General features: G+C 44.9%; 1 protein-coding gene across 4 annotated transcripts in view; it reads right to left on the bottom strand.

Moving 5' to 3' along the window:
* LINGO2 (leucine rich repeat and Ig domain containing 2) overlaps nucleotides 1-15,965 on the bottom strand; it is an 839,851-nt gene that overhangs the window by 810,631 nt on the left and 13,255 nt on the right. Inside the window, exons 2-3 of one of the 4 annotated variants that reach the window (XR_012904604.2) lie at nucleotides 7,831-7,934; nucleotides 1,322-1,754 (exon numbers count right to left, since the gene is read on the bottom strand). The exons of 2 other annotated variants lie outside the window; for them this stretch is intronic. The gene's annotated coding sequence lies outside the window, so the exon portion shown is untranslated. Of the gene's footprint in view, nucleotides 1-1,321; nucleotides 2,253-7,830; nucleotides 7,935-15,965 lie in introns of those variants that run through there. One more of the 4 variants, XR_012904602.2, reaches the window with a different exon arrangement.

Here is a 15,965-nt window from a genome sequence, read left to right as displayed (position 1 = left end):
CATGAAAAACAATTGGAAACAAAATGTCTAAGAAAATAGGCTGAAGGCATGTGTGTTCACAATGTTCATGACAGAACATCCTACAATACTGATCAGTTACGTTTATTTTTTAGTTAGAGAAGATTATAATAGCGTATGTTTCCCATAAAAATAATCTCATAAGTAGGTCAAAAGGCACTCAACAGGTTTGCAAAAATTAGATAACCTAAGATGAGAAACAAATAGCCAGAAACCAGAGAAATCTTTAGAGATCTGGGAGTGGAGTCTAATCAGATCAAGAAATGGAAACTAGGGTTGCCAGATAGTTTCACAAAAAATACCGAACATGGCAGGGGAAAAAAAATTGGTTGAGTAATTTTTTCCATCTGAGAAAAATAGAAAATACCAGTATTTTTTTTTAACTGGACAGAAGACAATTGCCCTACTGTCCAGGTGAAAACCAGACACCTGGCAACCCTAACAAGTTTTCATTGAAAATGAATATATATGTGTGCCTTCTTTGTGCTTTAAAGTACAACTTTTGTGTGTGTGGACACCCTGTCTGCCTCCCTCTCCCACATGCCTCTCAGACTGGGGCACTGGAGCCCTTCACGACCTACTTCTCTCCCTCCCTCCCTCCCAGTGCTTTTGGAGTGCCAGAAAATGCTTGACTTGCACTCCAAGCTCAGGAAGGGAGGAGGAAGAACAGGGATGAAAAGCCACAAACAGTTTTCAAGTGTTCAAGTTCTGGGAGGAAGGGGGAGCAGCAGATGGAGTGCCAATCAATCTTTCATGGTCTCCAAAAGTGCTGAGAAGGAGGAGGAGGTGTGGGGCCCAAGTGCATGAGAGACATGTGGGGGAGAGGGGCAGATAGGGGGTCTGCAGGCCACAGGTGGAACCCTAGTGGGCTGCAGGCTACTTACCACCAGCTTAGACCCTTTTGCCCTATACCTGGGTATTTGCACACCAAAACAACCAGTTATCCAGCTAGGAAATGGACTAGATGTGCATGAAAACTGTCATGTCAATATACTACTGCAGTAATTGTGCAGGCAAAGTAGGTGTAGGATTTTTTGGGTTGTTCCCCCCCCCACACACACACACACAAATGCACAACGGGTATGAGGCAGGTGAAGGTAATGCCTGCCCAAAAACTTACCCCTCCCCCCCTTCAGCACATCTCCCCAGTCTCCTGGAGCTGTCTGGGCTTTAGCCCCTCCTGGAGGGAGGGGCTGGGACTAGGCACTGCCTGCACTCTTTGGCCAGAGGAGCCCTCTAGGGCCGGCCCTCCCACTGGGGCTGAGATAGGCTAACACTGGGACTGTACACTGGAGGTGGGGTGGCTGCCCTTACACCTATGTGGGGAGGGGGGGTGCATAGGTCTCACGGGGCCTCGAGAAGAAAGGATTTGGGTGGCCTTCCCCAGGGCTAGGTTCACTCACCACCCACACACTTGTCCACACAAATGTGCAGCTGACTCTTTGAAACTCAGACTTATGACTATTTTACATTTATCAAGTATAAATCTTTTAATTATTTCAAATGGACTACAGTTCTCACCTATCACTTTTCTTCCATAGTCCTATGGCTTTAAAAAAAAATACCAAAAGGTGCAAATGAATTATTTGGACACAAAAAGAAAGGTTAGTCAGTTAGTTATCTCATGTTTATTGCACTTACATTTGGTTACGAATGGAATTCCCTTGTCTAAGTTAGTAACAGAACACTGGCCCCTGTATTAAGACACCAATGGAGACATTTTCTTGTAGCTGCCACTGTAACAGAGGAGAGTGATCAATGTTAGCTCCATTTTTCTTTCTGCTGTCTTCTGAAATGCTATTACAATGCTGTTTGACATTACTCTTTCTGATGCCAAAAATTCAATACAATGGACTACAATCCTTTTTTTCCTATTTGATTTTACAGGAAATGGAAATATTAATTCTCTAAACTCTTAGTAATTACAATGTATCTTAATAATTGAAGGTAAATATGTTTTCCATTAGATCTGTTACATTTGAAAGCTTCTCCCGATGTGAATGCCCATCTAGCCTTAAACATTGTGTGCATGAACTATAAACACTACTTCAGTGACAGCATTGTTATCCAGCACTTTAACCAGCATTGCACCCAGCCACAATATCACTGCATCTTCAGGCACGCATGCCTGTCTCCCACAATGGCAGGTTGGGAAGGCAGGGCTTCTGGCAGCCAACTGACATCATCAGCAGGTGCATCCTTCCTCCATAGACTACCTTGAGCTGCTGGATCTGCTGGTAGGAGGAGAGGGCAGAGCAGTAAGCTTTGCTATTTGGCACATTTAATTCCAGGTTGGACCTCCCTAGTCCAGCACTCTCCCCAAATTTGCCAGTCCGGGGAGATTAGGCTATGGAATCTCCCCTCCTCGCTCAAGCCCCAGCCACTGTGCTACTCTGATGGGCATCCTCTATGGGTTGCTGGTCCAGCACTGGCTGGAGGGACTCTGCACCCTGGCCATCAGGACTTCTCTCCATGGCTATGTCTAGACTGCAAGCCTCTTTCGAAAGATACTTTTGAAAGAGCCTCTTTCGAAAGAGAGCGTCTACACTGCACGCGGAATTTCGAAAAAGCAAGCCGCTTTCTTTCGAAAGAAAGCACCCAGTGAGTCTGGATGCTCTCTTTCTAAAAAGCCTGTTTGCTTTCAAGAACGCCTTCTTTCGAAAGAGCACTTTCGAAAGAAGGCGTTCTTCCTCGTGGAATTAGGTTTACCACCGTCGAAAGAAAAGCCGCATTCTTTCGATTTAATTTCGAAAGAACGCGGCTGCAGTCTAGACGCAAGTGAAGTTTTTTCGAAAAAAGGCTACTTTTTTCGAAAAAACCCCTGAGTCTGGACACAGCCCATCTGGCTTCAGTCTGGCCATAGTAGTACTTCATGTCCCTGTAGGGTTGCCAGATACTTTCACCAAAAAACCCAAACAAAAAAATTGGTTGAGCAAAAAGAAAGAAAAAAATAAGGTTGCTGCGCCTTTAAATCCTGAGAGTCTCATTTCCCCCACCTCCGCCAGGGGAAAAATGTCCCCACCGGCCTTTCATCCAAGAAAAACAGAAAATACCGGATATTTTATATGTCCAGTATTTTCTGGGTATTTTTTTTTAAAAAACCAGACAGGGGACTCAGGCTGTCCTGGTGAAAACTGGACACATAGCAACCCTATGTCTCAGGCTGGCAGGATTCCCTGTTCCCAGCCAGCAGGGTTTCTCTTCAGGCTGATCTCACTCGGGCCAAGGCAGGGATCTGTACCCTTGGGGGCTGGCCCCATTCTGTTAATAGGAGCTGTGTGCTCCCTGCCCCCAAGCCGCTGATCCTGCAGGCTGCCAGCCACTGGAAATCTCTGTGCCTGGGTCTCTTTGGTCATGCAACATCCTTGGTCCTGTTGGACCACAGATGTTGCCAGTCCAGAGAGTACCAAACCATAGAGGTTCAACCTGTAACGGGCAACCCCAGTTCCCCATGAGTGCCAGATAACAAAGCTTTCACTATATAATGATTCTTTCCCCAGCTTGCATGCATGTTTTATTTCCTAACATAAGATGGGAATGAAGATCATGATGTGTTGTGAAATCTTGATATTTTTATGGCAAAAGTCACCAGACAGCTCATATATTATAGTTTACATGTTGCTTTTCTTAGCATGTGAGCTCTCTTCAATCTTTTGAAGAAATTCTGCTTTGTTTAGTTGTGATAAAAAAAAACTTTTTTTGAGATTCTGGCAAATGGTGAGAGAGTTTGCTCTGCCTCTAACTCTGTAGAGCAGGGGTGGAGAACCTTTCTTGGGTTGGGAGGCCACTGACCCACAGAAAAATCAGTTTTGTAGGGGGCTGTGGGAGCTGGAGTGCTAGCACAGGCTCCCAGTGCTGGAGTCAAGGAGCCTTGGGGGCCAGATCTAGGCAAGCTGGGGACATGTCTCGGTATTGGTCTGTGCAGTGTAAAATAAACAATTTGTCCAAATAACAGACTTTATTTCTATGTCACTGACTTTTCCTTCACTAGGAAACTAACCTGCAAGAACCAAGCATTTCCTAGAGCTTGGCAGAGGGGCAACGGCACCATGAGTTGACCAGCTTGCAGTTCTAGCTGCATGATTCTTAAACTAGTTACATGAATTGTACAAAAGAATGGCACAAGAGTGTGCCCAACATCTCTTCCTTTAACCTTCCTTGAAGAGAGGGGCCAAGCAGACTCAGAGTGCAAGGACTATGCAGGGCTAGGGCTGTACATGGAAATGTTGTTCCAAAACGGGGAAGAGAAGGATTGCTATTGAAAGTATGCAGTATGGAAACAAAGTCTGATGCACCCTTCTTGAGAGAGACAGCTTATCTGGAGCCGCTGTTGTTCAGTGCTCTCTTCAGAGGGCAGGGACTTGGAACTCTTAATGTGACTTCTCTCCCAACCTCCAGGTTGACTTTATATTAGGGCTGTCTCATGACTAAAAAAGTAAATCGTGTGTGCCTCCCTTTTGAAACACTACTGCAGCATTTCAACAGAGCAGTGCTGCATAGAGCCCGGGATCAGCTAGAGTCCCCAGCTGATCCCGGACTCGATGCAACGCTGCCCCTTTGAAGTGCCACAATGACACATCAAAGGGGCAGTGCATCAAGGAACCTGGGGTCAGCTCGAGTGCCCAGCTGATCCCAGGCTCTGTGTTGTGCTGCCCCTTAGAAACGCTGCTGTGGTGCCTCAAAGGGGCAGCACATTAGGAGACGGGGATCAGATGGGCACTCTAGCTGATCCCTCATAGGGAAGTTAAAGACTAGTTGATTATAGTCAGTTGCCTAGTGGACTAGTCAATTCCCCCCACCCTTTGCTGACTCTGAAGAGGTACTTCAAAGTGGCAGCACTGCACAGCTGTGTGGCGCTGCCTCTTTGAAACCCCAAGGTGGCATTTCAAAGGGGCAGCCATGGAGCTCGGGAGCAGCTGGGGACTCCCTAGCTGATCCCAGGCTCTGGGAGGTATTTCCCCAGAACCCGGGGTCAGCAGGCAAGACCATGACCCTGGGTTCTGCTGCCACAGAGAGCCTGGGATCAGCTGGGAGTCCCCAGCTGACCCCAGGCTCCACTGCTGCCCCTTTAAAATGCCGCTTCTGCGCCTTTCAAAGGGGCAGTGGAGCACGGGGTCAGCTGGGGACTCCCCAGCTGATCCTGGGTTTTGGGTTGCACTGCCCCTTTGAAGAGCTGCAGTGGTACTGCAGCTCTTCAAAGGGGCAATGCAGCATTAATGCTTACAATTAACGCATTCAAAAAATTAAGGCGTTAATCCTGGACTGCATTAATCGCAGGCATTAACACATATAAAATGATATCCCTACTTTATATTTGTATTTGTTGTTGTGGCTCCTGGCACATTGGGGCTCAAATCTGGCTGGTGCCTGTGGATGTGAAGAATACTAGAACAGATGTCTAATGGCTGCACATAAATGGAATAGGGCTGTGTTTTCCAGTAAAAGCAAAGTCTCTAGAGTGTCTTTTCACCTTTTAGACTGGAAGTGTTCTAAAGCTTCCTTCTACCAGGAATTGGCTGAAGTTCTTTTACATCCATTCACTGTGATATATTGACATTGTGATACACTTGGGTTAATCTCTAGGGCGAGTGCCCGTAATTGCAGACAATAAGGATTACGGTTCTGTGACATCTTGAATCATTAAGGAGTGAAGTAGTCTTTTAAAGACTTTCATTTGAAAATAGGATTTTAAGGAAAATATCTGTGGCTAAATCCTATCAGATTCAGTGGAAATATCATTTAAACTGCGCCCTTTAGAATTAGAGTGCTCGATGAAACAATGCATGATATATTGGCCCTTATTGAAGGACAAGGAATTTTTAAATCTGTTTTAGAGTTCAAATTAAAGTTACACAGTACAAATATAGGGGCCCTAATATAAAGTTCAGTCTGATTTATAAAAGTAAAAGCTTTTGGTAGGAATTGAGATATTAAATAATTGTTTTAAGAGAGGCTATAGCTACTAGTCTCTAGCAGTATCTACTATTCAAAGAGACTTTAACATCAGATTACAGAGAGAAACTTCAGAACTTTCATTCATGCTTAAATTTGGTACTTTACGAATGGGCCTTAAGGAAGATGCTCATTACCTTACACATTTTAAATACAGTTTCCCCACTTATCACCCCTGATTAGCCATTCGTTGACTTATAAACAGCTATTCCCTCCCTCCCTCGCCCCAACCTTCTGTTCTAAATCTGATTTGTCAGTTTAATAATGTGTTCACTTTTTTCCTTGTATTCCTTTGGTATATATGGTCATGCCAATTCTCTTTGGGTATGTCTACACTTGCCCCCTATTTCAAAGTATGGAGGCAAATGAAGCGTACTGAAGTTGCAAATCAAGCGCGGGATTTAAATATCCTGCATTTGATTAGCATATTCGCAGACGGTCACCATTTTAAAATGCCAGTCGCCAGATGTAAATTGGTGTGTGTAGATGCAGTAGTCCGATTTAAATCCTTTCTCTCGAATTAACTGGTACCCCTAATGATATTTAAATCCCGCGCTCGATTTGCAACTTCGGTATGCTTCATTTGCCTCCCTACTTCGAAGTAGGGGGCAAGTGTAGACGTACCCTTTCAGAACATGTTCTGAGGAAGTGGGTCTGGCCCATGAAAGCTCATCACCTATTAAACCATCTTGTTAGTCTTTAAAGTGCTACATAGTTTTTCCTTTTGTTTTAGCAAGATCAGACTAACACGGCTACCTCTCTACTACCTCAATTCTCTAGAACAGTGTTTCTGAACCAGTGGTACGAGTATGCTTGGGGGTATTCGAGAGATGTTTAGGGGGTATGTCAACACAACTGAAATTTGGAGAAAACCAAATTTTTGTTTAAAGTTTTACAGCGTTTCATTATTTTTGTACTTTTTACACCCAAAAATTTCATTGCCTGCCCAGCTACGATTAAGTTGTTTAAACAAGTGTGTTGCAATGGTAGAAAAAAATGTTTGTGTGTCTGATAACTATAGGTACTGGGAGTACTTAGGTTTTTTTTTAAAGGGGTACTTTATAAAAAAAGTTTGAGAAACGCACTGCTCTAGAACACCCCTCTGTCATCTTGTGCCTGCTTCTGGTGGTGGAGTCGTATTAAAAAGATCAAGTTTTTAGCTTAGCTTTACAGAGCAATTTTTAAAATGCAAAACTAAAAATTCTTAGAAAATATTTACTGATGCTATTGATGAATTACATTGCCATAGGTTTTATACATTCCTATTTTTAAGGATAAATTGAAATATCATTGAATAATTGTTTTTATATTGTCTACTTAACATGATGGGAGGCACGCTTAAGAATGGAAGCTGCAGAGGACACTAAATAATGTTGTTGTAATTAGCTGCTGTACCTAAGGGGCAAATTCTTATATCAGCAAGAATATGAAAATCAAGGCCCCAATTCAGCAGTTGTCTTAAACATGTGCTTAGTCCCCTTCCTGAATTGGAGCTGGAGGCCTGAGACAAAGGTCTTTCAAGCAGATTCTCTGCTGAGGAAAATTACCATTTACATTCGACCCGGAGTGTCACCTGAAGAAGTGGGTTGTGCCCACAAAAGCTCATGATACCATCTACATGTTTTGTTAGTCTTTAAAGTGCTACCAGGTTATTAGTTGTTTTTTTAAATTTATCCTGTACAGACTAACTCGGCTACCCCCTGAAGTTTTTGACAATTTACATTGTTAGCTAAGGATCTGCCCCATAAATCGATGGGAATCTTTTCATTGACTTCAATGAGCATTGAATCACACCATCACTACAAAAGACATTTAGCATTAGAGAATAGACCCAAAAGAGCAGTTTCTCTAGCTGTTCACCTTCTTTCCCAATCTTCAAATCACTGATTTTTCTCTTGTCATACAGTTTCCTTAGGGTTGCCAGATGTCTGGTTTTCGACCGGGCAGTCCGGTAATTGCATCTTCTGTCCGATAAAAAAAAAGAAGAAAATACCGGACATGCAAAATGCTTAGTATTTTCTGTTTTTCTCGGACGGAAGGCTGGGGGGACATTTTTCCCCTGCCACATCTGGCAGGGGAGAGGGGTGGGATGTCCCTGGGGACACTTTAAAAACTTCTCCCAGTCTCTCCTGCTGCACGGCCAGATACTTCTGTATCCTCTCCTGCGTGTGGGAGAGGCCCCACAGGAGATCTGGCCAGAGGGAGAAGCTCCACGTGCTGTGGAGTCCTGCTGCGTGTCAGCCAGGCAGCAGTGAAAGAGGCTGCCGCTCCTTCCTGGGCTCAGGAGGCTGCCAGCAAAACTCCTTTAGCGGTGAGCAGAATGAGAGGAGAGGGGAGGGAAGGGAAGCCCGAGCCCCTTCCCTGCATGGGGCACCTTTTGGAACTAAGGGGAAGCCACAACAGGGCCAGCTTCTCCCTTCCTCTCCTCTGCCCCCCTTTTCCCTGAATAGGCAGGCTAGCCTCTGGCAGACTGCAGCCTTACCAGTTAAGGAGGCATGCAGGACTGGAGGGAAGGGGGGGAATACCTTGCAGGAGTGGGAAGGAAGAGAATCACCCCCAGCCCCTTCCCTGCATGGGATGAATTTAGGGAGGAAGGGGTGGCCACATCTGGGCAAGCCCTAGAACTCCTTCTCTGCAACAGGCTGGCTGCAGCAAGGAGCAGTGTCTTGTAGCCCTAGCTAGACCTACACTGGCGGCAATGCCTCCTTAACTGTTAAGGAGGCATGTGGAACCTAAGGGAAAGGCTTGGGGGGAGGAGAGAGAGGAATCCCTTGCAAGAGGGGGAGGGAAGGGAAGGGAAGCTCCCCCACCCCTTTCCTGCATGGGGTTAGAGTTGCCAGGTGTTCGGTTTTCACCTGGACAATCGGGCAATTGTCTTCTGTCCAGTTTAAAAAATAATAATAATAATAATAATAATAATAAAAACCCAGAAAATACCGGTATTTTCTGTTTTTCTTGGATGGAAGGCCGGCGGGGACATTTTTCCCCTGCTGTGTCTGATGGGTCCTTTTACTTTTTTTGCTCAACCAATTTTTCCCCCCACCATGTTCAGTATTTTTTGTGAAACTATCTGGTAACCCTATCTGTACAAAACCATGAGATGCAAAACCAACTTTTCAGGAGTCAAACAGCAATGTCTTTTACATGCACTGTATCCAGCTGGCACTTTACAAAATGCACAGCAAAATAAAACATACTTTGAGGGCTGTGGGAAAAGGAATACAGAGGACAAAGCTCTTCAGAACTGCCTTTTGGTGTCTGGTTCCACCTGTGAATTGTCACATGCATTATGGAATGCAGGTTGGAGTTTGCTAGGTGATGGCACAATCTCTGATGTGTTCCTGTTTCAAAGACAAACAGGTTGCACATAAGTGCTTCCAATTAGGTGCATACAAATCTAAATTATTGGTCTTATGTATTTCTGCAGAATCCAGCACCAACAGAACCTTATGGCCATCTTACATAATGCTGGATAGGTGTCACTTGGCAGATATTTCCAAAAATTCACTTGTTCTTGAAGCTTTGATCAGAGCATTCTCTCAAACAATGTCAAAAACTTTTTTGCCTCATATTTAGAATTATCTGAAAAGGAGATAGAAAATCTATTCTTTATCTTCTAAAAAAGGTCTGTGTATTACTCGAAACAAAATTTCCTGATTCACTTAAAAATAGAAATAAGACCCATCCATCCCAATACAAACATACTATGCAACACAGTTCTCTAGTTGTGCCATAACTTAATTGATAAGCTGCTTTCTACTTTTGTCCTGCCTCCTTGGTCAAACACTTGAAAATAATGAAAATGAACTATGACTGAACTAAAAGTGGGCTGAGCCTTTTCTACAACTAATGAACTGAAACACAGTAATTCCCACTTTTCCAAGTGGTCTGTGAAACATAGCATTCCCCACCATAATGTGCTAACTAAACCAACCACAACTGTTCAAGAAAAAATGAACATGGCATTAATAAGATCCCTGCTGTATATCATTACCGAAACCTATTCTAATAAACAAAATATTTTGTCATTTCCCATCCCCCATCTGCCATTTATTAAGATGCTGACATCTTTAAGGCTAGGCCCTTGTTTTCTTATTCATCTATGAAGTGCCAGCTACACTTTTGGCACTATAAATGCATACATTAAAATTATAATAATGCACAGTATCGGTATATCCCAAATGCTGGCTGAAATCAACTGTATGCATCAGCTTCATTTCACTCATAATAAATAGGGTACTGTTTTTTAGTATGTGAATGACATTTATCAGTGAAGTGGCACACCACTGTAAAAACTAGGAGTCAGGAACACAATGCAGATCTGTGATGCTCTATATGGGCTTTGTGGCTGTGCACCAAATCTAGTCATCTTACTCCCCATTTTTAAGTTTTCTGCAACTCTGATTAACATAATAAAGGTTAAGTGGATCCAGTGGTCTAAAGCTGCCTTTCCGTACAGAAGGGTTGTGGAAGGGTAATGTTTATAGGCAAGAATAGCAGCCATGAACAAGCAGCCTCTGATCTGTGAGTTGGAGGATTACACACTCCACCTCCAATTCCTGTTAAATTCCCTGTATGAAGCCTATTTACTCAAAGCAGGTAAGGAAAGTTGAATAACTCAACAGGAGCGAATACATCAGATGACTTTATTGTGAAATATACATGAAGACTTCAGAATAGTTCTGTAAATAATTAGTTCTGTATGTAAGAGAGCACTATGATTGCTCAGAACTCCAGTATTTAGAGGGACAAAAGCATGTTGAGAGTCTATAGGTCAAGTTTAGAGTGTAAGCAACAGCAGTGACGGTGTAGTTGGTGTCTGCTACAGGCTGCCGAATCAGGTGGATGAGGTAGATGAGGCTTTCTTCGGACAACAGAGACGCTTCTAGATCTCAGGCCCTGGCTCTCATGGGGGACTTTAATCATCTTGACATCTGCTGGGAGACCAATATGATAGTACACAGACAATCCAGGAAGTTTTCGGAGAATGTTGGGGATAACTGCTTGGTACAAGTGCTGAAGAATCCAACCAGGGGCCGTGCGCAAGTTGACTTGCTGCTCACAAACAGGGAGGAACTAATACGGGAAGTAGAGGTGGGTGACAACCTGGGAAGATCTCATGATGGTAGATTTCAGGATCCTGACCAAAGGAGGAAAAAAAAGTAGTAAAATGCACACCTTGGACTTCAGAAAAGCAGACTTGGACTCCCTCAGAGACCTGATGGGCAGAATCCCCTGGGATGCTAACATAAAGGGGAAAGGAGCCCAGGACAGCTGGCAGTATTTTAAAGAAGCCTTATTGAAAGCACAGAAAGAAACCATTCCAATGAGTAGCAAGACAAGCATATATGGTAGGAGACTGGATTGGCTTACCAGGGAAAATCACTGGTGAACTTAAGCCCAAAAAGGAAGCGGAAACTTGGGCAGATGACTAGGGCAGGGTAAAATGTATAGCTTGAGAATGCAGGGGAGTTATCAGGAAGGCAAAGGCGCAATTGGAATTGCGACTTGCAAGGGATGTGAAGGAAAACAAGAAAGGTTCTATAGGCATGTTAGCAAGAAGAAGGTAATCAGAGAAGGTGTGGGGCCCCTACTGGATGAGGGCAGTAACCTAGTGACAGATGATGTGGGGAAAGCTGAAGAAGTACTTAATGCTTTCTTTGCCTCTGTCTTCACAGACAAGGTCAGCTCCCAGACTAATGTGCTATGTGATGCAATATGAGACAAAGGTGGACAGCCCTTGCTGGGGAAAACAGGTTAGGAACTATTTAAAATAGCTTAATGTATATAAATCCATGGGTCCAGACTTAATACATCCGAGGATACTGAGGGAGTTGGCAAATGTCATTTGGTCTTTGGCCATTGTCTTTGAATAAGAAATAAGTGGAGATCAAAAGAGATCCCGGATGATTGGAAAAAGGCAAATGTAGTGCCCATCTTTAAGAAAGGGAAGAAAGATGGTCCAGGGAACTATAGGCTGGTCAGTCTAACTTCAGTCCCCAGAAAAATCACAGAGGGGATCCTCAAGGAATCCATTTTGAAGCACTTGGAAGAGGGGAAGGTGATCAGGAATAGTCAGCATGAAGTACAAGGTGTGCCTCACCAATCTGATTAGCTTCTATGATGAGGTAACTAGCTCTGAGGATGTGGGAAAGTCAGTGGATACCTTGACTTTAGCAAGGTTTTTGATACGGTCTCCCACGATATTCTTGCCAGTAAGTTAAGGGAATGTGGATTGGATAAATGGACAGTAAGATGGACAGAAAGCTGGCTGGAAGGTTGGGCCCAGCAGGTAGTGATCAACGGCTCGATGTCAGGATGGTAGTCAGTTTCTAGCGGAGTGCCCCACTGTTCGGTTCTTGGACCAGTTTTCTTCAATATCTTTAGTAATGACCTGGATGAAGGAATGGATTGCACCCTCAGCATGTTTGCAGATGACACTGCCCTAGAGGGCAGGGGGAGAGGTAGATACGCTGGAGGGCAGGGATAGAGTCCAGAGTGACTTATACAAATTGGAGGATTGGGCCACAAGAAATATGATGTAGTTCAACAAGGACAAGTATGGAATTCTGCACTTGGGAAAGAAGAATCCCAAGCATCAACTGGCTAAGTAGCAATTCTGCAGAAAAGGACCAGGGGATTACAATGGATGAGAAGCTGGATATGCGTCAACAGTGTGCCCTTGTAGGCAAGAAGGCTAATGACATATTAGGTTGTATTAGAAGCAGCATTGCCAGTAGATCCAGAGATGTCATTATTCCCCTTTATTCGGCTCTGATGAGGCCACATCTGGAGTATTGTGTCCAGTTCTGGGCCCCCAATTACAGGAAGGATGTGGATGCATTGGAGAGGGTCCAGCGGAGGGCAACCAAAATGATAAGGGGAATGGAGCATATGACCTACGAGGAGAGGCTGAGGGCGTTGGGCTATTTAGTCTGCAGAAGAGAACAGTGAGGGGGGATTTGATAGCAGCCTCCAACTTCCTAAAGGGAGGTTCCAAACAGGCTGGAGAAAGGCTGTTCACAGTAGTGATGGATAGCATAACAAGGAACAATGGTCTCAAGTTGCAGTGGGAGAGGTCCAGGTTGGATATAAGGAAAAACTTTTTCACTAGGAGGGTGGTGAAGCACTGGAATGGGTTACCTAGGGAAGTAGTGGAGTCTCCATCCCTAGAGGTGTTTAAGTCTCAGTTTGACAATGCCCTGGCTGGGGTGATTTAATTGGGACTGGTCCTGCCTTGGGCAGGGGGCTGGACTTGATGGCTTTCTGAGGCCTCTTCCAGCTCTATGGTTCTATGATTCTATGCTGGTGTCATCCAGTGAGGTCTTCCATAGGTCCTCTTCCCAATTCTATTTAACCAAGGAACTTCCTTTATGTTGTTGTTCTGACCAAACCTCACACAGTAAGCGGGGGGTGGGAGGAGTTCCATTTTCCTTTTCTTATTTGTACTTCTGTGCCCCATTTGTCATAGGTTGTTTTTAGGGCATGTCTTCACTTCATGCTGGATCAATAGGGAAGTGATCAGATAGTGGATGTCTATTTATTAACTCTATAGATATGATAAATTGACTGCTAACAAGTCTCCCTTTGACTCTGATATTCCCCTCAACAAGAAACTTAAGAGAAGTGACTGGGAGAGTATCTCCAGTCAACACACTGCAGTGAATACACCACAGTAGCTAGAACAGTTTATACCCTTCCATGACAGTGCTCCAGGCATATGAGTCATCCCACCAAGTCTCTGTTATCCCAATCAAATTGTAGTTTTTGAACTGGGCCAGGGCCTCCAATTTTTTCTATTTGTTATCCAGGCTTCTCGCATTAGTGTACAAACACCTTAGATAACCAGTTGATCGCCTTACCCTCTCCATTCGAATCAGGGGTCCTCCTTTGTTGCTCGTTACTCTTTGCTTTTCTTCCCGGTATCTGACTTCCCCACTCCCCTCAGGGTTTTGGTCACCGTCCCCCAACAAACCTAGTTTAAAGCCCTCCTCACTAGGTTTGCAAGCCTGCCCGCGAAGATGCTCCTTCCTCTCTTTGTAAGGTGGATCCCATCTCTTCCTAACAATCCTAACAGTGTCCCATGGTCGAAGAAACCAAAGGCCTCTCTCCGACACCACCTGTGCAACCACGCATTTACTTCCTCAGTCCGATGAACCCTACCCAGTCTTTTCCCTTCAACAGAGAGGATGGACGAGAACACCACTTGCGCTTTGAATTCTTTGATCCTTCTTCCCAACTTTATGTAATCCGCAGTAACCCGCTCAAGGTCATTCTTGGCCGTATCGTTAGTTCCCACATAGAGAAGCAGGAAGGGGTAGCAATCCAAAGGTTTGATCAGTTTTGTAAGACTCTCAGTCACATCCTGAATTCGAGCTCCCGGTAAGCAGCACACCTCTCGAGATTCCAGGTCTGGACGGCAGATGGATGGCTCAGTCCCTCTTAGGAGGGAGTCCCTGACCACCACCCACCTTCTTCTTTTGGGGGTGGTGATCATGGAGCCCACATCCATAGGATTACGCAACCCATGTCTTCCAGTAGAAGTGGTTCCCTTCCGATTTCTTCCTTGTGAGGTCCCTTCCAAAGCATTCACCACCACAGAGCCTGTGAAGAGAGGCTGAAAGTGATTACTTACCTCTGTAGGAATGCTGGATTCGTGTGCTGGCCTTTTTTTCCTTCTAGAAGTTACAGGCTGCCAGTTCTCTTCCTTGTCCTGTATTGTCCTCTCTGGCTCTTCTGCCTGCCTTGCTTGCAGGATTAAATGCTGCCTTCTATCGAGGAAGTCTTCATCCTCTCAGATCGAACGGCGGGTCGACACTTGGGTCTCCAGTCCTCTAATTTTTTCCTCCAAAATGGCGACCAGCTTGCACTTAGTGCAGATGAAATCCCTTCTTTATTCCAGGAGGAAGACAAACATGGCACATGCTGTGCACATAACAGCAGACCTATCACCATCCATACCTGCTATCCTGACAAAGGGTATGGTCTACACTGCCACGAGGAGTAACAGTAGTTCGAATTAGAGAGGCTAATTCGAACTACCTACTCCGTGCTGCGGGTAGCCGCGGGCACGGAGTCCGCACTAACGGGGATTTAAAAATGGCGGCGCCCGGCAAAATGCAAATGAAGCTCAGGATATTTAAATCCCGGGCTTCATTTGCAACTTCAAATGCCTACATTAGCCACCCTCATTCGAACTAGGATGGCAGTGTAGACATACCCAAAGGGTTTAAAGGAAAGGCAAGAGTACTTCGCCCCCTTCCCTCTCCCCTTCCAAACTCCCTCTCTAAACTCCTGGCTTGCAATCATCTGTTTGCAAGCTCCCTGGTTGCAGATTCACTCCTTTATAAAGCCCTGGAGTCCCTGATAGTCCCTCCTGCTACCAAGGCTCAGCCAATCAGCAGAGGCTACTAGATTTCAAACTTTAATTAGAAGCCAACAGTTTCCAGCTCCCAGTCACAGCACACACTCAATGGGGCAAGGAAAGGAGAAAAAAAAACCACACCACACTCACAAACACAAACTCAGCACAAAGTAAAAGAGCCCCAAATACCACACACACTACAGACAGACACTTCCCTCAAGAGTCCTGTAGTCACTGGTCTCTCAGGGTATGTCTACACAGGAAAGTTATTTTGAAATAACAGCAGTTATAGCAAACTGCTATTTCAAAATTAATTCAAAATAGTGGAGCGCTTATTTCAAAATAGGGGGCCTCCAGCCCTTCCCAGGGTGCCCTGGTGGCCACTCTGGGCACAACCAGGAAAACTCTTCTGATCCTCCCCAATCCTGGAGCCCTTAAAGGAGTAGACTCTGGCCACAGTGCCTGTGCCAGTTCTCCACATTGATACTAGCCCGTGAGGCCGAGGACAGTCTGGGGGATTACCTAAGAAGCCTGGCACAAGGTGGCAAACAGGGGTCTTCCCCACCCCACCAAAATGGCAGGAGTTGTGGGAAGCAGAGCTACCGCACAGCCTGCTGCACTGCACCACCCA

This window comes from Pelodiscus sinensis, chromosome 6, assembly GCF_052426305.1.
Source record: "Pelodiscus sinensis isolate ZL-2025 chromosome 6, ASM5242630v1, whole genome shotgun sequence".
In the NCBI taxonomy this organism is placed as follows: Eukaryota; Metazoa; Chordata; order Testudines; family Trionychidae; genus Pelodiscus; species Pelodiscus sinensis.
The sequence above is the reverse complement of the archived record's forward strand: the minus strand, read 5'-3'. Positions and strand labels throughout refer to the sequence as shown.